At 34.7% G+C, this 26710-nt stretch overlaps 1 protein-coding gene and 1 long non-coding RNA gene across 3 annotated transcripts in view; both read right to left on the bottom strand.

Moving 5' to 3' along the window:
- LRRTM4 (leucine rich repeat transmembrane neuronal 4) overlaps window positions 1-26710 on the bottom strand; it is an 881514-nt gene that overhangs the window by 357294 nt on the left and 497510 nt on the right. The gene's annotated exons all lie outside the window — the stretch shown is intronic.
- Window positions 1-26710, bottom strand: part of LOC136792207 (uncharacterized) — a 132495-nt gene that overhangs the window by 98197 nt on the left and 7588 nt on the right. The gene's annotated exons all lie outside the window — the stretch shown is intronic.

The following is a 26710-nucleotide window of genomic DNA, read 5'->3' as shown; positions in this document are numbered from 1 at the left end:
GGGAAAAATCTACTATTAATATAACTCTACTGAGCAAGGATCACATTCAGATTTGATGGAGAAATTAAAAACTTTACAAACAAGCAAAAGCTAAGAGAATTCAGCACCACCAAACGATCTTTACAACAAATGTTAAAGGAACTTCTCTAGGCAGGAAATACAAGGAAAGGGAAAGACCTACAATAACAAACCCAGAACAATTAAGAAAATGGTAATAGGAACATACATGTCAATAACTACCTTAAAAGTAAATGGATTAAATGTTCAAACCAAAAGACACAGACTGGCTGAATGGATACAAAAACAAGACCCATATATATGCTGTCTATAAGAGACCACCTTCAGACCTAGGGACTCATACAGACTGAAAGTGAGGGGATGGACAAAGATATTCCATGCAAATGGAAATCAAAAGAAAGCCAGAGAAGCAATTCTCATATCAGACAAAATAGACTTTAAAATAAAGACTATTACAAGAGACAAAGAAAGACACTACATAATGATCAAGGGATCAATCCAAGAACAAGATATAACAATTGTAAATATTTATGCACCCAACATAGGAGCACCTCAATACATAAGGCAAATCCTAACATCCATAAAAGAGGTAATCAACAGTAACACAAAAATAGTAGGGGACTTTAACACCCTACCTACACCAATGGACACATCATGCAAAATGAAAATAAATAATGAAACAGAAGCTTTAAATGACACATTAAACAAGATGGACTTAATTGATATTTATAGGACACTCCATCAAAAACAAAGGTACACTTTCTTCTCAAGTGCTCACGGACCATGCTCTAGGATAGATTATTTCTTGGGTCACAAATCATGCCTTGGTAAATTTAAGAAAATTGAAATTCTATCATGTATCTTGTCTGACCACAATGCTATGGGACTAGAATATCAATTGCAAGAAAAAATCTCTAAAAATATACAAACACATGGAAGCTAAACAATGCACTACTAAATAACCAAATGATCACTGAAGAAATCAAAGAGGAAATCAAAAAGACCTAGAAATAAATGACAATGAAAGCACTACTACCCAATACCTATGGAATGCAGCAAAAGAAGTTCTAACAGGGAAGTTTATAGCAATAAAATCCTACCTCAAGAAAGAAGAAACATCTTAAATAAACAACTTTACACCTGAAGCAATTACAGAAAGAACAACAACAACAACAAAAAACCAAAGTTAGCAGAAGGAAAGACATCATATAGATCAGATCAGAAATAAATGATAAAGAAATGAAGGAAATGATAGCAAAGATCAATACAACTAAAAGCTGGCTATTTGAAAAGATAAACAAGATAGATAAACCATTAGCCAGACTCATCAAGAAAAAAAGGGGGAAGAGTCAAATCAATAGAATTAGAAACGAAAAAGGAGTAGTAACAACTGACACTGCAGAAATGCAAAGAATCATGAGAGATTACCACAAACAACTACATGCCAGTAATATGGGCAACGTGGCAGAAATGGATGAATTCTTAGAAAAGCCTAACCTTCCAAGGCTGAACCAGGAATAAACTGAATATATAAACAGACCAATCACAAGCACTCAAATGGAAACTGTGATTAAAAATCTTCCAGCAAAGACCAGGGCCATTTAGCTTCACAGGAGAATTCTATCAAACTTTTAGAGAAGAGCTAACATCTCTCCTTCTCATACTCTTCCAAAATATAGCAGAAGGAGGAACACAACCGAGCTCATTCTATGAGGCCAGCATCACTCTAAAACCAAACCCATATAAAGATGTCACAAAAAAAGAAAACCACAGGCCAATATCACTGATGAATATAGATGCAAAGATCCCTTATAAAATACAAGCAGACAGAATCCAACAACACATTAAAAGGATCATACACCATGATTGAGTGGGGTTTATACCAGGAATGCAAGGATTCTTCAAAACATGCAAATCAATCAATGTGATAAACCATATTCACAAATTGAAGGAGAAAAACCATATGATCATCTCAAAAGATGCAGAAAAAGCTTTTGACATAATTCAACACCTATTTGTGATAAAAACCCTCCAGAAAGTAAGCATAAAGAGAACTTACCTCAACATATAAAGGCCATATATGACAAACCCACAGCCAACTTTGTTCTCAATGGTGAAAAAATGAAACTATTTCCACTAAGACCAGGAACAACACAAGGTTGCCCAATCTCATGACTATTATTCAACATAGTTTTGGAAGTTTTAGTCACAGTAATCAGAGAAGAAAAAGAAATAAAAGAAATCCTAATTGGAAAAGAAGAAGTAAAACTGTCACTGTTTACAGATAACATGATACTATACATAGAGAATCCTAAAGATGCTACCAGAAAACTACTAGAACTAATCAATGAATTTGGTAAAGTAGCGGGATACAAAATTAATGCACAGAAATCTCTTGCATTCCTATGCACTAATGATGAAAAATCTGAAAGAGAAATTAAGAAAACACTTCCATTTACCATTGCAACAAAAAAGAATAAATAACTAGTAATAAACCTACCTAAGGAGATAAAAAACCTGTATGTAGAAAACTATAAGAAACTGATGAAAGAAATTAAAGATGATGCAAACAGATGGAGAGATATACAATGTTCTTCGACTGGAAGAATCAACCTTGTGAAAACTACTATACTACCCAAAGCAATCTACTGATTCAATGTAATCCCTATCAAACGACCCGTGGCATTTTTCATACAACTAGAACAAAAAATTTCACAATTTGCATGGAACCACAAAAGACCCCGAATAGCCAAAGCTACCTTGAGAATGAAAAACAGATCTGGAGGAATCATTCTCCCTGATTTCAGACTATACTACAACGCTACAGTAATCAAGACAGTATGATACTGGCATAAAAACAGAAATATAGATCAATGGAACAGGATAGAAAGCCCAGAGATACACCCACACACATATGGTCAACTTACCTTTGATAAAGGAGGCAAGAATATACAATGGAGGAAAGGCAGACTCTTTGATAAGTGGTGCTGGGAAAACTGGACAGCTACATGTAAAAGAATGAAGTTATGTCATAGAATGTTCTGCCTATGACATAATTTCCTTCTTTCACATGTAGGAATCCAGTTTAGGCTAGGGTTAGGACAGGAATAAAACTCAAACTTACTAGAGCATGCACTTGAGGATATGGGGAGGGGGAAGGGTAAGCTGTGACGAAGTGAGAGAGTGGCATGGACATATATACACTACCAAACGTAGAGTGGATAGCTAGTGGGAAGCAGCTGTGTGGCACAGGGAGATCTGCTAGGTGGTTTGTGACCACCTAGAGGGGTGGGATAGGGAGGGTGTGAGTGAGGAAGATGCAAGAGGGAAGGGATATGGGAACATATGTATATGTATAACTGATTCACTTTGTTGTAAAGCAGAAACTAACACCATTGTAAAGCAATTATACTCCAATAAAGATATAAAAAAAAAAAGAATGAAATTAGAACACTCCCTAACACCATACACAAAAATAAACCCAAAATGGGTTAAAGACATAAATGTAAGGCCTGAAACTATCAAACTCTTAGAGGAAAACATAGGTAGAACACTCTATGACATAAATCACAGCAAGATCCTGTTTGAGCCATCTCCTAAAGAAATGGAAATAAAAACAAAAATAAACAAATGGGACCCAGTGAAACTTAAAAACTATTGCACAGCAAAGGAAGCCAGGAACAACATGAAAAGACAACCCTCAGAATGGTTGAAAATATTTGCAAATGAAGTAACTGACAAAGGATTAATCCCCAAAATATACAAGCAGCTCATGCAGCTCAATATCATAAAAACAAACAGACCAATCCAAACATGGGCAGAAGACGTAAATAGACATTTCTCCAAAGAAGATACACAGATTGCCAACAAACACATGAACGTATGCTCAACATCACTAATCATTAGAGAAATGCAAATCAAAACTACAATGAAGTATCACCTCACATCAGTCAGAATGGCCATCATTAAAAAATCTACAAACAATAAATGCCAGAGAGGTTGTGGAGAAAAGGGTACCCTACTGCACTGTTTGTGGGAATATAAATTGATACAGCCACTATGTAGAACAGTGTGGAGTTTCCTTGAAAGCTAAAAAAATAAAAAAATTAAAAAATAAAAATTTAAATTTAAAAAGCTAAAAGTAGTACTACCATACGACCCAACAATCCCATTACTGGCCATATATCCTGAGAAAACCATAATTCAAAATGAGTCATGTACCAAAGTGTCCATTGCAGGTATATTTACTATAGCCAGGACACGGAAGCAACCTAATTGTCCATCAACAGATGAATGGATAAAGAAGATGTGGCACATATATACAACGGAATATTACTCAGCCATAGAAAGAAACGAAACTGAGTTATTTTCAGTGAAGTGGATGGACCTAGAGACTGTCATACACAGTGAAGTAAGTCAGAAAGAGAAAAACAAATACATATACTAACACATATATATGGAATCTAAGGAAAAAAAAAAGTTTCTGAAGAACTTAGGGGCAGGACAGGAATAAAGATGCAGATATATAGAGTGGACTTGAGGACACGGGGAGTGGGAAGGGTAAGCTGGGACGAAGTGAGAGAGTAGCATGGACATATATACACTACCAAATGTAAAATAGATAACTAGTGGGAAGCAGCCTCATAGCACAGGGAGATCAGCTCGGTGCTTTGTGACCACCTAGAAGGGTGGGATAGGGAGGGTGGAAGGGAGGCACAAGAGGGATGTGATATGGGATATATGTAGACATATAACTGATTCACTTTGTGATACAACAGAAACTAACACAACATTGTAAAGCAATAATACTCCAATAAAGATGTTAAAAATAAAAAGTTAAAGGAAAGAAAAAAATACTATTGGATCACTCATTAGAATAGCATTGAGCTCACTAAAGGGAATGTTGTTTTTAAATTATTTTAATAGAATGATTTTGCTGAGGGAACAAAACTCAACCTAGTCATTTTGTCATTAGACAATATTTTTTTTTTCCTTTTAAACATCTTTATTTGAGTATAACTGTTTTACAATAGTGTGTTAGTTTCTCCTTTACAACAAAGTGAATCAGTTATACATATACATATGTTCCCATATTTCTTCCCTCTTGCATCACCCTCCCTCCCACACTCCCTATCCCACCCCTCTAGGTGGTCACAAAGCACAGAGGTGAAATCCCTGTGCTTTGCGTCAGCTTCCCACTAGCTATCTAATTTACTTTTGGTAGTGTGTATATGTCCCTGCCACTCTCTCACATCGTCACAGCTTACCCTTTCTCCTCACCACATCCTAAAGTCCATGCTCTAGTAGGTCTGTGTTTTACTCCAGTCCTACCACTAATCTCTTCATGACATTTTTTTTTCTTAGATTCCATATATATGTGTTAGCATACGGTATTTGTTTTTTTCCTTCTGACTTAACTTCACTCTGTATGACAGACTCCAGGTCTATCCACCTCATTACAAATAACTCAGTTTCATTTCTTTTTATGGCTGAGTAATATTCCATTGTATATATGTGCCACATCTTCTTTATCCATTCATCTGTTGATGGGCACTTAGGTTGCTTCCATGTCGTGGCTATCATAAATAGAGCTGAAATAAATATTTTGGTACATGACTCTTTTTGAATTATGGTTTTCTCAGGTTATATGCCTAGTAGTGGGATTGTGGGGTCATATGGTAGTTCTATTTGTAGATTTTTAAGGAACCTCCATACTGTTCTCCATAGTGGCTGTATCAATTTACATTCCCACCAGCAGTGCAAGAGAGTTAGTTCCCTTTTCTCCACACCCTCTCCAGCATTTATTGTTTCTAGAGTTTTTGATGATGGCCAATCTGACCAGTGTGAGGTGATATCTCATTGTAGTTTTGATTTGCATTTCTCTAATGGTTAATGATGTTGAGCATTCTTTCATGTGTTTGTTGGCTATTTGTATATCTTCTTTGGAGAAATGTCTATTTAGTTCTTCTGCCCATTTTTGTATTGAGTTGTTTGTTTTTTTTGTTATTGAGCTGCCTGAGTTGCTCATAAATTTTGGATATTAATCCTTTGTCAGTTGCTTCATTTGCAAATATTTTCTCCCATTCTGAGGGTTGTCTTTGGTCTTGTTTATGGTATCCTTTGCTGTGCAAAAGCTTTTAAGTTTCACTAGATCCCATTTGTTTATTTTTGTTTTTATTTCCATTTCTCTAGGAGATGGGTCAAAAAGGATCTTGCTGTGGTTTATGTCATAGAGTGTTCTGTCTATGTTTTCCTCTAAGAGTTTGATAGTGTCTGGCCTTACATTTAGGTCTTTAACCCATTTTGAGTTTATTTTTGTGTGTGCTGTTAGGGAGCGTTCTAATTTCATACTTCTACAGGTAGCTATCCAGTTTTCCCAGCACCACTTATTAAAGAGGCTGTCTTTTCTCCACTGTATATCCTTCCCTCCTTTATCAAAGATAAGGTGACCATATGTGTGTGGGAAGTCAGAGAGCCTGATTCCTCCAGCTCCATTTTTCGTTCTCAAGATTGCTTTGGCTATTCAGGATCTTTTGTGTTTCCATACAAATTGTGAAATTTTTTGTTCTACTTCTGTAAAAAATGTCAGTGGTAAATTGATAGGGATTGCATTGAATCTGTAGATTGCTTTGGGTAATAGAGTCATTTTCACAATGTTGATTCTTCCAATTCAAGAACATGGTATATCTCTCCACCTATTTGTATCATCTATAATTTCTTTCATCGGTGTCTTATAGTTTTCTGCATACAAGTCTTTTGTCTCCTTAGGTAGGTTTATTCCTAGATATTTTATTCTTTTTGTTGCAATGGTAAATGGGAGTGTTTTCTTAATTTCCCTCTCGGATTTTTCATCATTAGTGTAGAAGAATGCAAGAGATTTCTGTGCATTAATTTTGTATCCTGCTACTTTACCAAATTCATTGATTAGTTCTAGTAGTTTTCTGGTAGCATCCTTAGTATTCTCTATGTATAGTATCATGTCGTCTGCAAACAGTGACAGCTTTACTTCTTCTTTTCCTATTTGGATTCCTTTTATTTCTTTATTTTCTCTGATTGCTATGGCTAGAACTTCCAAAACTAGGTTGAATAAGAGTGGTGAGAGTGGGCAACCTTGTCTTGTTCCTGATCTTAGTGTAAATGGTTTCAGTTTTTCACCATTGAGAACAATGCTGGCTGTGGGTTTGTCATATATGGCCTTTATTATGTTGAGGAAAGTTCCCTCTATGCCTACTTTCTGCAGGGTTTTTATCATAAATGGGTGTTGAATTTTGGTCATTGGACAATATTAGTGAATGTTTTTTAATAATTATTTTCTTACCTCTTAAATAGTTGAAATTAAAATAAACTATTTTTATAAGCAAGAGTATGTGAATTTTTGTTGTATCTTGTTGGCTAAATCAAGTTACCTTTATGCTTATGTTGGCTTTAATAGACTGGTGGTAGGACAGCAGAAAACCTAAAAGCAGAGTGGTCTAATTGATGCCATCATAGACTTTATTGTGGTCCAAATCTATAAAACTTTTAAAACTATAGGTATATTTCTATACTTTTCTTTTCTTTTGTATAATACTAATTAAAATTTTGTTCTTCCATTAAACAGACATATATCTTGAATCTTCTTTCTAGTCTCTACATTATATATATATATATATATATATATATATATATATATATATATATATATATATAATCATTGTGTATCCAAATTATAGCTCTTCATTTGCTAAATGCTTACAGATATTTTGACAAATGCTACACATGTAATAACTAAAAGTAAACAAGCCTTGTTTAATCTACCAAAACTCTAAATGAAGCTTGAATAAGGTCATATCATATGAAGCTGAAAGAGACTGTCAAATTGATAAATTTTAACTATGCCTCAGTAAGTTCAGTGAAACATAAAAAGAAAAAAAGACAGAAAAGAAACAAAAGTCATCAAGTTTATGTTTTGGTAGCCCTAGTTAGAAGAACTAATAAATAGGCTTCTCAGTAGTTGAAATGCTCTGGAATCTTGACATATGACAATTGTAGAGGTTAAACACTCAAATACAAACTACATACTTTTCCCAATATACAAAGCAGGAGAGCTGGTGTGATATACTGGACTTAGGAATGAGATTGATAAATCAAAGGAATAAGTATTTGGACACCAAACCAGTCATTCATTACTTTTGCAGCTCTAGAGAAGACAAATTGTGTGCATTCACTTTCTGTATGTGTATAAGGAAAGAGGAAATATTACACATTAAAAAGAGGCCAAAGAGATATAACAATGAATCCAATGTGTGACCCAAGTTTATTTGTTTTTTCTGTCTATAAGGACATTATTGGAACAAATGGAAAATTCTGAATAAGGCCTGTAGTTCAGATAATAATATTATATCACTCTTAATTTCCTGCTTTTGATAGTTATACAATGCATATATAAGAGAAAGTCCTTGTGTTGTAGGAAATACATGCTGAGGTGTTTAGGGGTAAGTATTCAAAAAAAGTAGAAAGAAGGAATTTGATAGAGCAATATGACAAAATTTTAGCATGCTGAAGTGTTTAGGGGTAAGTATTCAAAAAAGTAGAAAGAAGGAAAATGATAAAGCAATATGACAAAATGTTAACATTTGGGAAGTAAGGTTAAAATATATGTGGGAATTCTTAGTACACTGTACTTTATATAAATCTCAAATTACATCAAAATAAGTTAAATTTATTTTAAAATGTATGAATAAGAATATCTCTGCCTATTATAAATTTTAATTTGATGTATGAAACATGATAGTTACTTAACATCTGTTATTATGGGTATTCAACCAAATCAGAATTATAACAAGACTGTAATCTATGTGTATAATAGTGTAGAATATAATATGGGATCTTTTTATTATACAGAAAAAATTTTAAATAAAATGTAATTTTATACAATCCTTATGATCATGGATAAATGCTTTATGTGAACATCATATAATGTAATGTTACTAATGGAGTGTTTATAAACTTACATTGATCAAGAGTATTTCCCTTGATGGAAGTTAACTATAAAGGCATCTGTAGTCAGAACATTAGACTCCTTCCCTTTCTCCTCCTTCTCTTTCTTAGACCTCTTCCACTGTCCTTGGGCAAAGCCTGGAATGGACCATAGGGCTGTAAGATAGAGCTTTCTCTGTTCCAAACAAAGGGATAAAAGCTAGATCTGGTGTTGTGGGTTACAGTGGCGGGGTCTTCTTTGGGCTCTATCTTTCTTCTATCAAGATGCCCTGGTTCTCTTGGGAGCTACTCAGGCCTAGGAAAGCTTGTGCATGGTTTTGTTAGGTCAGCTCTGTCCTTGGGTTTAGGAAGTAAACCTTGTTTTCCCATTCTTTGCTGCTTTGCTTCTTGTACTCACCTTTCACTGATGTGTGAGTGGGTGTGGTTCTGGGAAGATAAGAAGCTAATTTGGTTCTAGGTCAGTGGCCTCCTCTAGTGTAGGCATTCGAATTTGAAGTTAATGTTCCAGCTGACAACTGACTTTGTTTTGTATGTTTAAATTTTCTCATTATCTATCAGAAGTGTTGTCTATAGGAGGATAGAAAATGAGGATTCAAGCATCCTGACTTTTCAGCAAGTGTTATCTTCCAATTCTAACACAACATACAACATTGCAACATGAAACATTTCTGAGAAATTTCTAATTCTCTGAAGGATCTTCCTGTAATGCTTGCAGAAGTGTTTTTAAGATGCTTAAATGAATGTTGCTGTGTTTAATTTATGCAGCCTACTGAAATCAAATTAAAGCCATAGTCAACACTGACATTGTGTGAGAGGAGAGAGAGAAAGAATTAAGCAAGTGCTGTCTGATTTAAAAGGTACAATATGGGAACATTTAATTATAACTGGACTATTATCTTATAAATGTGCAGATTACCACCAAACTTTATGAAAGATGATGAATCAGGACCAGTCTAATGATCTTATAATCTAACAGAATTCCTCTTGCAAACATTCTTATCTTAAAGTGATGAAGCATTTCTGCCAGAATAATAACTAATGGATGTTAAGCTCTATATGTCAGGTAAAAAAAAGAAATCATTTATAATTTATTTACAATTAAAGTAGCAAAATTGTCAATTCTTCAGCCCACAAATAGGCAAAAACAATTTTTAGCCCACATCCTGGATAGATTAGTGAGCCTCCCAACTAAGGAGAAACCTGCACATTTATTCCAGGATATGTAGTACCTCAATTGGGAGAACTTCCTCCTTTTCTCCTTCATTTCTGTTTGTTTTCTTCCACATCTTCTTACCAGATAATAATAAAAAATGAAGACAGAAATCATGAATGCATTAAACATTCTAGGGAAGTTCCTGTAGGTATTTTATTGACTGCTGTAGATATTACAATATCCTTGCTTAGCCCTTACAGTATGGGACTACAGACCAAATGGACATATTGTCTTTTACACTTGAGTACCTTGAACTCATTTGAATATAAAGTGCATTAAATTTGTAAAAGCAATATTATTTTAATAGAATTAAATATGCACAGCTTAAATAAAATAGTTCAACTAAAGATTATCTGTAAAATACGGTGCTTAGAATATTTATTTGAAACTCTGCCAGTTACATCAAACTGTCCAAATATTACTTTGTATAAAAAGCTTAAAAGTTCTAGTCTTGATCCTGTTCTCTTTGTAAACAGAAATATTTTAAAAGAGTAAATTCATACAGATCTTACCATTGACATTAAAAATATTTCTTATGATAATGTATTTTTCTAAACAAATGCAGGTATTAGTTAAGACTGTGTGTGTGTGTGTGTGTGTGTGAGAGAGAGAGAGAGAGAGAGAGAGAGAGAGAGAGAGAGAGAGAGAAAATGAGAGAGGGAGAGAGAGAGAGAAGGAGGGACAGATGGATATAGGGGTGAAAATGGTTTATTTGAGGTCTTTTCCATGACTAATACATTTCTGGCATTATACACACACAGATATTATGGACAGTATGGCATAGATGAGGCATATATCTGCAAGAATATTTTGGTAGTGAAAATCATGTGAATATCATAGTCAGTTACCAAGCATTAAATGTTATCTACATACATTTTAAATATGTTAACATAAATTGTCTTTACATGAAAAGGTCATGTCATTTTTTTAAAACAGAATATAAGAATGAGATTAGAAAGTTAATGTTAACCCAGAATGAAGCTAGTTAATTTGGAGGGAAAGGTAAAATTTGAACCCTGAAGTGTGGGAATCTGAACTTGGTATCCTTACTTTTTGTATGTTTGCTACAAAAAATTTCATACTTCATAAAAAAGTAGAGAAAATCTTGCAAATGAACCCCCATATGTCCATCACTCAGTTTCAAGAAGTGTCAAATTTTTGCCCCATTTGTTCTATCTGTCACTTATTTTTATTATTATTTTTCTTTTTTTGCTGAAGTATTATAAAGCTAAATCCTGGTATCATGTCATTTCACCTCCAAATTACATCTGTATTCATCTTTTTCAAAAATACAGGACATGTTTTAACCTAAGAATAAGTCCATTTTTATACCTAAATCAAACCCAGTCCCTAATTAAATTTCCCTGATAGCTTCAGAATTTTTTTTTTTTTTTTAGTTAGTTGGAATCAAGATCCAATCCACACGTTGCATTTGTTTGCTATGTCTCTTGTTTCTTTCTTTTTTCTCTCTCTCTCTTGTTTCTTTAATGCAGAACAGACCCTCTCTTTTTCTTTCACACCACTGACTTGTTAGAGAAATCAAATTAGTTGTTCTATAATATGCCCAACATTCTGAATTTGTATGTTTGATTCCTCTTAGTGTCATTTAAGTTGTTCTTCTCTTCTCGCATATTACCTGTAAATCTAGCTAAATCTTTATATGATGGCAGTTGAACTATTTAGGAAAAATAATTCCTAGGTGGTCCCATGTGCTGTATATTGCATTAGAACCAGGCCCACAAGCCTAGAAGAAAATGCATCTGATTCTAAAATGCTGCTCCTTGCAATACCTTCCTTTACACTAGTCTATAAACTTTATATTTGGGGACAATTGTTAGCACAAAAGGCCAACCAAAATCCAAGATGTGCAATGGACAGATTTGTTTTCTCTGGGAAAATAGTTATAAATCTGTAGTAAATGGAAGCTTAGTGCCAACCTATATATTCTATCACTCCACCAAATAATACCCTTGAATATAATCTGATATTCAATTGCCACAGAGCCCTGGCAGACAGTCTCAATGATGAAGTCCATGGAGGAGCATTTGGCAGAATGACTAGAGTAGATACTGATCAGCAGGAAGACAAGCTGAGTCTGACACATGCACCCTGGTGGTTGCAGTGTGGAATTAGCCATTTTCTTCCCAGGAAACAGATGCTTCTTTCACACTGCAAAAAATAGTAGAAGATATATATTTTTTTTTCTTTTTTTTAAATGAAGTATAAGGAATAGGCAGAAGGATATCTGCTCCACAGTATAGACACACATGCATGTGTATCTATGCACACACATGGGCACACACAGGTTTTGTCAAACAGAAAAAGAGAGTTCGACTTTGGAGAGAGTTTGAAGTGTTTACATTGGACTTATCAAACCAAATGAGGTGACTCTGTTGAGATGAATAAAATGGAAGCAGAAGTGTGATATTTAGAAATGCATTCATAGGACTGACAGAGATATGTAGAAAGAAGAAAGAGCTTGAAGTCCATCCTTTAGTTCTTTATTTTGATTGCTAACTTATTCCACATGAAGGTGTTCTGCTCCTAACTCAGAACAAGTGTCCAAGAATCAAGGCACATTTTGTCACAATTCAGGACTTAAAATGTGTTTAGTGGTTCAGAAATATGTCACACTGAAGCTTGGGAGAAACCTTGATGGGAAGAAATCCTTGTTCTTGGCACTTCCCTGGTGGCCCAGTGGTAAAGAATCAGCCTTCCAAGTGCAGGAGACACAGGTTTGATAACTGATTGGGGAACTAAGATCCCACTTGCTTCAGGGCAACTAAGCCTGTGTGCCTCAACTATTGAGCTCATGCACCTCAATAGAGGGAGCCTGCGTGACACAGGTCCATGTGCCCTGGAGCCTGCACGCCACAACCAGAGAGAGAAAACCCATGCACCACAACTAGAGAGAAACCTGAGCAGACCACGCACCGTATGTGATGGAAAAGATCACTTATGCCTCAAGAAAGATTCCGTGTGCCATAACTAAGACACGAGGCAGACAAAATAATAATAATAATAAGGAAAATAAGTAACTAAAATAAATATTTTAGAAAAAGAAATCCTTGTTCTTGGCACCTCTATGGCATTTTGGCACACCTTTATCAAAATATTTGTGATCTTTCTTTTGGTTTCATATATGACATTGATTTAAGCCAGGTAAGTGCATTGCTAAATGAACTGAGCTTTAGCCAGTCACTGCAGGCAGATTGTTGTTGTTATTTACAATACTTTTCAGAGTTGTTCCTGAGCAGAAACTTTAAGTAAACAGAGTAGTAACAGAGAAGTTAAAAGCAGTATGTATTAGTTTGCTTGAGCTGCCATAACAAAGTACCACAAACTGAATGGCTTCAAGAACAAATGCTTATAGAGGCTAGATGTCTGAGGCCAAGGTGTTAGAAGGGTTGGTTCCTTCTGAGGGCTGTGGGGAAGAATCTGTTGCATGATTGTCCACTAGTTTATGGTATTTTGCTGGCTATCTTTGGTAGTCCTTGGGCTGTTGAAGCATCACCCTAATATCTGCCTTCATCTTCACATGATATTCTCCTGTGTGTGTATGGGTCCAAAACTCCCCTTTCTTAAGGACAGGACTCAAATTAGATTAGGGGCCCACCCTATGCCAGTGTCATTACATCTTAAGTAAGTACATCTGCAACTAATTACAACTAATTGCAACAATGACCCTATTTCCAAATAAGGTCATGTTCTGAGGTACTGGGGATTAGGACTTCAACTTGTAAATTTTGGTGGGACACATTTCAACCCATAACATCCAATATATCATTTAGATTTAGATGATGAAATATTTGGGATTCTCAACCTCAGCATTGTTGATATTTTGGACTTGCTGATTCTTTGTGGGGTGGGGATATTGGTTGTCCTGTGCACTATAGAATGTCTTTAGCAGCATCACAGACCTCTACCTACTAGATGCCAGTAACATCTCAACCCCCAGTTATGGCAATCAAAAATGTCTTCAGGTAGTACCAAGAGTCCCCTGAGATAGGGGGATAGCCCCAGTTGAGAACTCACTGAATAATTAGATAACATTTAAGTTATTTCTGTATGTCTACAGAAACCTGAAAATTATCATAACTCTAAGACAAGTTAACCCTTGTTATTCCCCTCAGAAATAGTAATGAAAGAAGAGTTAACTTATTTTTTCAAAGTGGTAAATTTGTATTTTTAATAAAGTAGCTATTTTTATAACTAGATACAAAAATATTTGGCTGTAATATACATTTCTCTAATTTCTCATCTGTATCTCTCTGTATTTTAATTTGGATCTCATAAAAATGAATTGAAAATGAAGGGAGGTATGGGCAATGGAAGGACCTGTGTTAACAGGGGAAAATAAAGCAGCATATACTTCTGATATGCCTAAAACAATCATGATTTAAAATAGATAAATTAGGGCTTCCCTGGTGGTGCAGTGGTTGAGAGTCTGCCTGCCGATGCAGGGGACACGGGTTCGTGCCCCAGTCCGGGAGGATCCCACATGTCATGGAGTGGCTGGGCTCATGCGCCATGGCCACTGAGCCTGCACTTCCGGAGCCTGTGCTCCGCAACGGGAGAGGCCACAGCAGTGAGAGGTCCGCATACCACAAAAAAAAAAAAAAAAAAGAAAAAAAAATTTGTGTGTGTGTGTGTGTGTGTATACTTTTATGTGGTGTGTGTGAGGGTGTTTGTGTGTGTGTGTGTGTGTGTGTGTGTGTGTGTGTGTGTAGGTGTATACTTAGGTGGGCCAGACAAAGCATTGGCATGAAAATTTTGTTTTATCATCAACTGAGTCTAGAGAGGTGGAATCATACATGTATTTGGGTATTGCAACCCTGTTTTGGCACGGATTATTTTATTTAAAAAAGATGGATAGCCAAAATAAATCAATTTTCAGAAATAGGCAGTACAGTTGTTTTGTGTTAAAGCTTCTTAATATGACCCTCTAAAACTGGAAATTCAAATAGAGAATTTCTGTATGCATATAATTAAAATGTTGCTTCAAAGACAGGTCTAAATAAATTCTGTTGATTTGAAAGAAAAAAAATCCCTATTCTTTGTACATTTGCTATTGAAGCTTTTTTAGGGTATCTTTCAGTAAATTTTGATAAAATTAGTATAATATTCCTTCCTTGCCAAAGAAAGAAGGAATGTACACATCATTTTGCCAAACAGTCTCAATATCTCTTACCCAAATGACTCACTGACAAGGAATATAAAAAATTTAGATGAGCTGAGCAAATATTTTGACTCTTTGGGTTTCTATTCTGTAAAATAAAAACAGTGAAATGACCAAAAGTTTAATAACAGGTGATAGAGCAATATTATTATTATTATTTTTTTTTAAAGAAAGTACCCCATGACTTATTTGGAGCAGAGGTCAAAAAGAGTGTCCGATGAACTGTACCTGTCTTCAATAAAATCATTTTTCAATTGGTTTTATTTCTTATAATGAATTTAAACTAAAGAAAAGAAAAAGGAAAGTGTTCGATCCAACAAAATAAAGGTGGGCAGAAGTTCTAAATAGACTTTTCTCCAAAGAACACATACAGATGGCCAACAGGCACATGAAAAGATTCTCAATATCACTAATTATTAGAGAAATGAAAATCAAAGCTATAATGAGGTATCACCTCACATAGGTCAGAATGGTCATCATTAAAAAATCTACAAATGACAAATGCTGGAGGGTGTGGAGAAAAGGGAACACTCCTACGCTATTGGTGGGAATGAAAGTTGGTGCAGCCACTATGGAAAACAGTTCAGAGGTTCCTCAAAAAACTAAAAATAGAGTTGCCATATGATCCAGCAATCCCACTCCTGAGCATATATACAGACAAAACTCTAATTCAAAAAGATACATGCACCCCAATGTTCACTGCAGCACAGTAGTCAAGACATGGAAAAAAAACCTGTGTCCATTGATAGATTAATGGATAAAGATGTGAGATATATCTATAGATTAGATAGATAGATAGATAGATAGATAGATAGATAGATAGATAGATATAACACAATGGAATATTACTCAGTCATAAAAAATAATGAAATAATGTCATTTGCAGCTACATGGCTGGATCTAGAGATTATCATCTTAAGTGAAGTCAGTTGGAAAGAGAAAGACAAATACCATATGATATCACTTATATGTGGAATCTAAAATATGAAACAAATGAACTTATCTACAAAACAGAAACAGACTCACCGACAGAGAACAGATTTATGGTTGCTAAGGGAGAGAGGAGATGGGGGTGGGAAGGATTGGGAGTTTGGGATCAGCAGATGCAAACTATTATATATAGGATGGATAAACAACAAGGTCCTATTGCATAGTACAGGCAATGATATTCAGTATCCTGTGATAAACCATAATGGAAAAGAATATGAAAAAGAATGTGTGTGTATATATATATATATATATATATATATATATATATATATATATATATATATGAAAAAAATCACATTTCCTTTAAAAATCTGAGATTTCTCCTTTTCTTGAGACATCAGCAGATCTGGAATTCCTGACTCTGCATTCTTACATGGCAACAATCAGACCGAGTTCAGAAGCTGTAGCCCCTTCGTCTGGGTATATTCTTCAGGAGGCCACTGGCCCCACCATTGTCACTTTTCCCCAATGATGCCTAATGCTAGATGTTATTTATGTTTGTGTTTGTTCTAATCTAGGTCAATCCCATCAATTTTATAACCCTATAGATAGCATAATGGTTTGCCATTTCAACTTAAAACTTGAATCTATGAAAATCATTATGTTTCAAGAAACAGGTATCAGAACACTTCTGTACAAAAAGAGGTCAAAAATATAAGGCATCATTATGAAGACCAAGAACCTGAACCCACAAGGGTTTGTGTATTCATACATATAACAAAAGTTTTTGCAACTAACTGCTTGGCACTGTTAGAAATGCACTATGTCTTGGATCTAAACTGATGTCTTGAATATTGCAAAATGGATCTCTTACCTACTTCTTTTTCTAGCTATGTAATCACGGCATTATTTAACCTGCCCAAAACTCACTTTCCACTTCTATAAAATAGGAAAAGTAATTGTATTCATTACATAAGCTTAAGTAAGTATTTTTAAAAGATAATATACTTTGCTTAAAATTATGTTTGGCAGAGTAAGCATTCATTAAATGTTACCTATTATTATTCTTGCTACAATTATTTTGACAACTCACTAACTCATTCTGTAAATAATCATCATGTCTTACATTCTCAACTGACTCAAATGAGTAGTTAACTTTACTTGTATCTATCTAGATCAACCAGACTCCAAAAAAATACTATAGACAACATTAAATATTAGAGCCACTGCTCTCAACCCTGGGTGACTTTGACCCCATAGGACAGTTAGTAATTACTGTAGATATTTTTGATTATCAAGACTGGGTACGTGTGCTATTGTTATCTACTGGGTAGAAGCCAAAGATGTTCCTAAATAAACTTCAGTGTACAGGACAGAACCCATAACAAAGAAATAGCTGATCCAAAATATCAATAGTGTGAGATTTGAGAAACCTGCACTAGAGATATTTACTGGCATGAATTAACGAATTACTGTTATGAAAGATGGTAAAAAATAATCATAAAAGGGAGATATATCTAGAAAAAGGCCAAGTGACAGCCACAAACTGTTTTTATTTGCACCATATATCCCTCAAAGAAGTTTTCATTGTCAAATGAATTAAGTGCTTTTCTTTGGACTACAGAAGTTTGAGTTTCAAAAGAAAGCTTTTAGAATCAGGATAAATCTATCATCTTAATGCCTGACTAAACTGTTGAAACCAAAATAAATGAAATCCCCCAGTGGATCACTAGCCATCTGTTCCAGTCTGCACCTCAAATTAATACATGTAATGTCATGGCTTGAAACTACTTTCCATACTTTTTTTCTGGGATAGATAATACACCAGATTTTAAAGGTCCCTAGACATCTACAAAACCAGTTTTTGTGTAAGGCTCTCTTCTGTTAACATTAACTATTTACATAAAGACTAATTTGATTATCAAATTTGAAAACTGAGCATCTGGATAAAGACTTCTTTTTTTTCTTTTTTTTTTCACTCTTTGTCTCACCTTGTCAAATAGGAAACGAAAGCAGTGGCTGGTTTTCATGACAGTGGTGTAATCCGTGAAAATCAACCATTTCCCTCTAGTATACTAATGTTTTTAGGAGATGTAATTGTTTCTGGGGTCTGAAGTACTTTCATTTCTATTTTTCCTCAAGGACCTGCAGTAATCTATATGTAATTTAAAAAACAAACGTATTTTATTTGTAGATGGAAGTTAGGTTATGTTTGGACACATTCTTAACCTTTGACAAGAACAATCAATGAAAGAAATGCAACAGCACACACAACCTGGGAAAAAGAATACAAAAGGAAATAAAGTTACATCTCCTTTCTCACAAAAGAGAATCATGAGGCTCTTAAAAGTGATCATTTTGGGCCATATTCCTAATTTAATAAGTTACAAAGTTTCCTTTTATCTTTTACTTCATGTATTTTTTACTGAACTGGAGGAAGAAGCCATGTGCTACCATGTTTTATAATGATATTATGTTCAGAATCTAAACAATAAGTTTTATTCTAATTTTATAATCATCGCATTTACTTCTCCATTTACTTCTGTATAATACTGAAGTGTGTGTGTGTGTGTGTGTGTGTGTGTGTGCCTGTGTGTGTATATGAAATCCTTGTGAAACTTCCTATTAATTTTCTATTTTAATTATTTTCTTACAATACCAAGGATGCTGACACAGAAATTTAAAACAAAAGTGAAAAATATGTTTGATGTAAAGCTTGGCCCCACTGATTTTCTTCAGGGCATATACAATAGAATAGCTTTCCATCTGAGTTCATGAAAATAATTAGGTTTTAGGTCTCATTTAGTAATTTTTGAAAAGGAGCTAGGAATCCCAGGATAGAAGTTAAAAAAGAAGTGACAAAGCCAAATGTTAATAAAAGGATATTTTACTAACATAGTTTAGGAGAAACAGAAAGCTGTGTGAAATTTAAGAGAGATAAAGAGAGTACTTGATGTTAACTACAACGTCACTGGTTCAAAGAAACTATAACATGAAGTGCAAGGTTTATCACTAAGACAGAATTCAGACACTGCACAAATGTTTAAGACATTTTACTTCTATTTGTAGCTACATGACAACTCTTTCTCTTGTAGTTCCATGACCGATCACTGTAAATGCAGTGTCCAAATAAGTCCAAATAAAATATTCATATTTAAAAATATAAAGGAAATGAACAAAATTTATTAATTAAATAAGACGGCAAAACTGGGATAGTGAATGAGGAAAAAAGCAGACAGAGCAATTAACGTTTAATATGAAGCTAAGTGGGCCAAAATATTTAAAATTCAATATATATAATCAGGAACCAATGATAATGGATCTGTGGAAGTGAATAACAGAAAGAGAACTGTAAGCATATGACTCTCAATTTTAAAATAATACAGTTATGTTTGCTTTGTGTTTTCTGCAGATTTATCCCAAGCCTAAAATGATTGCTTACAGCTGACAGCTTGCTGGTCTCCTAGTGATTTCAATAATTATCTCTATTGAGTTAGTGTATTGATCTGTAGCTGCTAGCCATTTCAAAATTCCTCTTTTATCCTGATAGAGGTAATAGAATAACTGAGTCTCTTTGCCAAACATAGCAGGGACATTGGGTACACAATTAGGTCACAATACGAAACTGAAAAAAACATAAAGGAAAATTAAACAGAAATTTTGAGCTAAAATAAATTTATATACGACAATTTTTCTGTTTAATTTGTTAAGTATAGGCATGATACTAAAACAATAACCAAAGAACATCAGATTGATTGACTAGCACAACTTCAAACTATCCTTTGTTAATATGAGTAGTAAAACAGTTAAAATACAAGTGGTTTTGAGTTGTAAATGTACTTAGTAACTTAAAAAAAAATGCTTCCATGGCACCTATTTATGATAAGGCTCTGAGTTCCTATTCCGCATCAGCATGCCTGAAATAGAATTTGGCTTTGCTTACTTTCTAGCTGTGAGACTTTGCCTCAGTGTCCTTGTCTGTAGAATGGGGATGGGACAGTACCTTCTTCAGGGGACTCTTCTGAGGAGTCAATAAGAAAGCAAGTTATGGGGAAGTTGGACCTTGGGAGAAGATGCCTACATAGATTCTACAAGTTTCCATCCCAGTGGACAAGTGGAGAGAAGCCTCAAGGAATGGTTTCAAGTGAATTCTTAAAAAAATAATTTTGGTTGAAAAAATATATTGTACATTGTTCAAAATCACAAATGAATAGAATGTGAATTTGTCCAATCACTGTTTTAAAAAAAAATATTCTAGAGGCATCCACATTTACTTTGCAAATAATTAGGCAAACCTGGGGATACAGACTACCTGATATGATGATAATGACAGGAATGTTAAACAAATATTTTTTCAGTGACATAAAAAAAAAATTGTATTTATTTGTTTCACTGGGCACTTCAGATTGTTTACAAAAGGATGTTTAAAGCTATTTAATAATAAAAGAACTAAAACTATGTAGGATAAATGGAGTAAACATGGCTAAAAATTTAAAGTAGGTATTATTCAGGAAAAAAAATCCCAAATTAGATATTTCTCATTAATTTGGAATTCTTAATAAGCATAGATATTCTTACAACCTTTGCCTTAAGTGTACCCATTTACAGTTAGAAAGCGTTATATCCTTAGTTTGAAGAATCATGGTTTTTAAAAGTAGAGAGGTTAACACTGTTAACACTGTTTTGAAAAGTAGAAACAATCAGATTGCTATTTCTTTAGTTTGAGTAATTGCTGTTTTTAAAAGTAAAGCAGGCATCAGTGACTGGAAAATATTCACTTTTGATCAATTTATCATTTCAACAACTTTGTTTTTGACTTATTCATTTTCGACCACCCCCCGCACATACCAAAAAAACCCCTCAATTTATTTGCAGTCAGATTGTCTGCTTTCTACATAGTAGGGATTGAGCAGCTGCATTTATTCTTATTCCAAGGGCAAGGTTGGGCCAAGAGCAGGGGCCCTGCAATGGCTGGTTACCAGCAGTAAAACAGTGCTGGCAGAGAAGAAGGACACTACCTCCCACAGCTGAGAGTTTCCACAGCAAACACAAAAAAGGAACTATCCAGCACAGAGATGATTTGCCTGCTCTCTTTCTGCGGACTGACTCTATCAACTGCTATGTGAAGAAGCAAAACAAAATGACAGGGCATCTAAATTGCTTCTTTTCTCTGGGACAGGGCCTGAGATACTCAAGGAAGAACATGCCCAAATGCTGACACAAATCAGTTGTGCTCTTCTTTTCTGGGCACACATCTTATTTATAAAACCAACTGAGAATAATAACGTGGTGTAAGATATAGCAGTTCAAGAGCAGGAAAACCAGCCGAACAAGCTAAAGTGTCTGATATATACTGCTCTAAAGTCAGCTTGCTTTAAGAAGGAAGTTTTTTTTTTTTTTAAAGTCTTAAATATATATTTAAGATTTATACTAGATTAAAAACTATAAGACCTTTAACATGAAATTAAAATACTAACTAGGCAATACAGAGAATATTGGTCATAACAGAAAACAGAATACATGAATTAAACAAAGGTTCAAGATAAACGGAAAAAAAATAAAGACTGAAGAACACATAAAAATATGAAAAGACTGTCATTGGTAACTACATAAAAATAAAAATACAATAAAAGACTTTAAAAGTCATTAACTCAGCAGAAACACTGCAGGCCAGAAGGGAGTGGCAGAATATATTCAAAGTGATGAAAGGGAAAACCTACAGCCAAGATTACTCTACCCAGCAAGGATCTCATTCAAATTCAACAGAGAAATCAAAAGCTTTACAGACAAGCTAAAGTTATGAGAATTCAGCACCACCAAACCAGCTTTACAACAAATACTAAAGGAACTTCTCTAGGTAGGAAACACAAGAGAAGGAAAAGACTTACAAAAACAAATGCAAAACAATTAAGAAAATGGTAATAGGAACAGACATATCAATAATTACCTTAAGTATAAATGGAAAAAAATGATCCAACCAAAAGACACAGACTGGTTGAACGGATACAAAAACAAGACCAGTATATATGTAGTCTACAAGAGACCCACTTCAGACCTAGAGACACATGCAGACTGCAAGTGAGAGGATGGAAAAAGATATTCCATGCACATGGATATCAAAAGAAAGCTGGAGTAGCAATACTCATATCAGACAAAATAGATTTTAAAATAAAGACTATTACAAGAGACAGGAAGGACATTACATAATAATCAAGGGATTAATCCAAGAAGAACATATAACAATTGTAAATATATATACAACCAAAATAAGAGCACCTCAATACATAAGGTAAATGCTAACAGCCATAAAAGGGGTAATCAGAGTAAAACAATAAGAGTGGGGACTTTAACACCGCAATACACCAATGGACAGATCATACAAACAGAAAATAAATAAGAAAACACAAGAATTTAAATGAGATATTAGACCACATGAACTTAATTGATATTTATAGGACAATCCATCAAAAAACAACAGAATAAACTTTCACCTCAGGTGCACATGGAACATTCTCCAGGATAGATCACATCTTGGGTCACAAATCAAGCCTCAGTAAATTTAAGAAAATTGAAATTGTGTCAATCTTTTCTGACCACAACACTCTGAGACTAGATATCAATTACAGGAAAAAAAATGTAAAAATTACACACACATGGAGGCTAAACAATACACTATTAAACAAACAAGAGATCACTGAAGAAATCAAAGAGGAAATCAAAAAAATACCTAGAAACAAATAACGAGAACACAACAACCCAAAATCTATGGGATGCAGCAAAAGCTGTTCTAAGAGGGAAGTTTAGAGGAATAAAATCCTACCTCAGGAAATAAGAATCATCTCAAATAAACAACCTAACCTTACATCTAAAGCAATTAGAGAAAGAATTTTTTTAAGGTTAGCAGAAAGAAAGAAATCATAGAGATCAGAACAGAAATAAATGACAAAGAAATGAAGAAAACAATAGCAAAGATCAATAAAACCAAAAGCTGGTTCTTTGAAAAAATAAACACAATTGATATACCATTAACCAGACTCATCAGGAAAAAAGCAAGAAGACTCAAATCAACAGAATTAGAAATGAAAAGGAGAAGTAACAACTGACTCCAAAGAACTACAAAGGATCAAGAGAGGCTAGTATATGAAACTATATGCCAATAAAATGGACAACCTGGAAGAAATGGACAAATTCTTAGAAAGGTACAAAGACTTCCAAGACTGAACCAGGAAGAAATAGAAAATATGAACAGACCAATCACAAGCACTGAAGTTGAAACTGTGATTAAAAATCTTCCAACAAACAAAAGTCCAGGGCCAGATGTCTTCACAGTGAACTCTATCAAACATTTAGAGAAGAGCTAACACCTATTCTTCTCAAACTCTTCCAAAATATAACAGAGGGAGGAACCCTCCCAACCTCATTCTATTAGGCCACCATCACCCTGACACCAAAACCAGAGCAAGATGTCACAAAAAAGAAAATTACAGGCCAATATCACTGATGAACATAGATGCAAACATCTTCAAAAAAATACAAGCAAACAGAATTCAACAGCACATTAAAAGGAACATACACCATGGTCAAGTGGGATTTATCCCAGGAATGCAAGGATTCTTCAATATACACAAATCAATCAATATGATATACCATATTAAAAAATTGAAGAATAAAAACCATATGATCATCTCAATAGATATAGAAAAAGCATCTGACAAAATTCAACACCAATTTATGATAAAAACTCTCCAGAATGTGGACATAGAGGGAACCTACTTCAACATGATAAAAGCCATATATGAGTAACCCACAGCCAACGTTATATCAGTGGTGAAAAGTTGAAAGCGTTTCCTCTAAGATCAGGAACAAGACAAGGGTGCCCACTGCCACCACTATTATTCCACATAGTTTTGGAAGTTTTATCCATGGCAATCAGAGAAGAAAAAGAAGTAAAAGGAATACAAATTGGAAAAGAAGAAGTAAAACTGTCACTGTTTACAGATGACATGATACTATACATAGAAAATCCTAAAGATGCCACCAGAAAACTACTACAGCTAATCAATGAATTTGGTTAAGTCACAGGATACAAAATACATGCACAGAAATCTCTTGCATTCCTCTACACTAACAATGAAAAATCAGAAAGAGAAATTATGGAAACATTCCCATTTACCATTGCAACAAAAAGAATAAAATAACTACGAATAAACCTACCTAAGAAGGCAAAATCCCTGTATGCAGAAAAGTATAAGACAATGAAGAAAGAAATAAAAAATGATACAAACAGATGGAGAGATATACCATGCTCTTAGATTGGAAGAATCAACATTGTGAAAATGACTATAATACCCAAAGCAATCTACAGATTCAATGCAATCCCTATCAGATTCCCAATGGCATTTTCCATGGAACTAGAACAAGAAATTTTACATTTTATATGGAAATGCAAAAGACATGGGATAGCCAAAGAAATATTGAGAAAGAAAAATGGAGCTGGAGGAATCAGGCTCCCTGATTCAGACTATACTACAAAGCTACAGTAATCAAGACAGTATGGTACTGTCACAAAAACAGCAATATAGATCAATGGAACAGGATAGAAAGCCCAGAGATTAACCCATGCACATATTGTCACCTTATCTTTGACAAAGGAGGCAAGAATATACAATGAAGAAAAGACAACCTCTTCAATAACTGGTGCTGTCAAAACTGGAGAGCTACATGTAAAAGAATGAAATTAGAACACCATAACACCATAAACAAAAATAAACTCAAAACGGATTAAAGAACTAAATGTAAGGCCAGACACTATAAAACTCTTCAAGGAAAACATAGGCCGAACACACTATGACATAAATCACAGCAAGATCCTTTTTGACCCACCTCCTAGAGTAATGGAAATACAAACAAAAATAAACAAATGGGATCTAATTAAACTTATAAGCTTTTGCACAGGAAAGGAAACCATAAACAAGATGAAAAGACAACCCTCAGAATGGGAGAAAATATTTGCAAATGAAGCAACTGACAAATGATTATCTCAAAAGTATACAAGCAGCTCATGCAGCTCATTATCAAAAAAAAAAAAACCCAAACAACCCAATCCAAACATGGGCAGAAGACCTAAATAGACATTTCTCCAAAGGAGACATACAGATTGCCAACAAACACATGAAAAGATGCTCAATATCACTAATCATTAGAGAAATGCAAAGCAAAACCACAATGAGGTATCACCTCACACAGGTCAGAATGGTCATCATCAAAAAATCTAGAAACTGGGCTTCATTGGTGGTGCAGTGATTGAGAGTACGCCTGCTGATGCAGGGTACATGGGTTCATGCCCCAGTCGGGGAAGATCCCACAAGCGGCGGAGTGGCTAGGCCTGTGATCTATGGCCACTGAGTCTGCGTGTCCGGAGCCTGTGCTCCACAACGGGAGAGGCCACAACAGTGAGAGACCTGCATACCAGAAAAAAAAAAAAAAAAAAAAAATCTAGAAGCAGTAAATTCTGGAATGAGTGTGGAGAAAAGGGAACCCTCTTGCACTGTTGTTGGGAATGTAAATTGATACAGCCAGTATGGAGAACAGTATGGAGGTTCCTTAAAAATCTGAAAACAGAACTGCCATATGACCCAGGTATCCCACTACTGGGCATATACCCTGAGAAAACCATAATTCAAAAAGAGACATGTACCACAATGTTTATTGCAGCACTATTTGTGATAGCCAGGACATGCAAGCAACCTAAACACCCATTGAGAGATGAATGGATAAAGAAGATGTAGCACATATATACAATGGAATATTACTCAGGCATAAAAAGAAATGAAATTGAGTTATTTGTAGTGAGGTGGGTGGACCTAGAGTCTGTAATACAGAGTGAAGTAAGTCAGAAAGAGTACAACTAATACTGTATGCTAACATATATATATGGAATCTAAAAAAATGTTACTGGTGAAACTAGGGGTAGGGCAGATGTAGAGACCAGACTTGAGAGCACAGTGGGTGATGGGGAAGTTGGGACTAAGTGAGAGAGTAGCACTGACATATATACACTACCAAATGTAAAAGGGATGGCTAATGGGAAGCTGCTGCATAGCACAGGGAGATCAACTCGATGCTTTCTGATGACCTAGAGAGGTGGGATAGGGAGAATGGGAGGGAGTCTCAAGAGGGAGGGGATATGGAGATATATGTATACATATAGATGATTCATTTTATTGTACAGAAGAAACTAACACAACATTGTAAAGCATTTATATTCCAATAAAGATTTTTTAAAATGTCATTCACTGTAGAAATAAAGATTTCACAGTAATGTGAACTAGGCAAAAGTTTAAATACTTAGGTATATTAGTGGCTACGTTTTAAAAGCATAATGATATAAG

The sequence above is a fragment of the Kogia breviceps genome, chromosome 11, assembly GCF_026419965.1.
Source record: "Kogia breviceps isolate mKogBre1 chromosome 11, mKogBre1 haplotype 1, whole genome shotgun sequence".
Classification (NCBI taxonomy): Eukaryota; Metazoa; Chordata; class Mammalia; order Artiodactyla; family Physeteridae; genus Kogia; species Kogia breviceps.
Note: the sequence above shows the minus strand (reverse complement) of the source record. Positions and strands in the feature narration are given on the sequence as shown.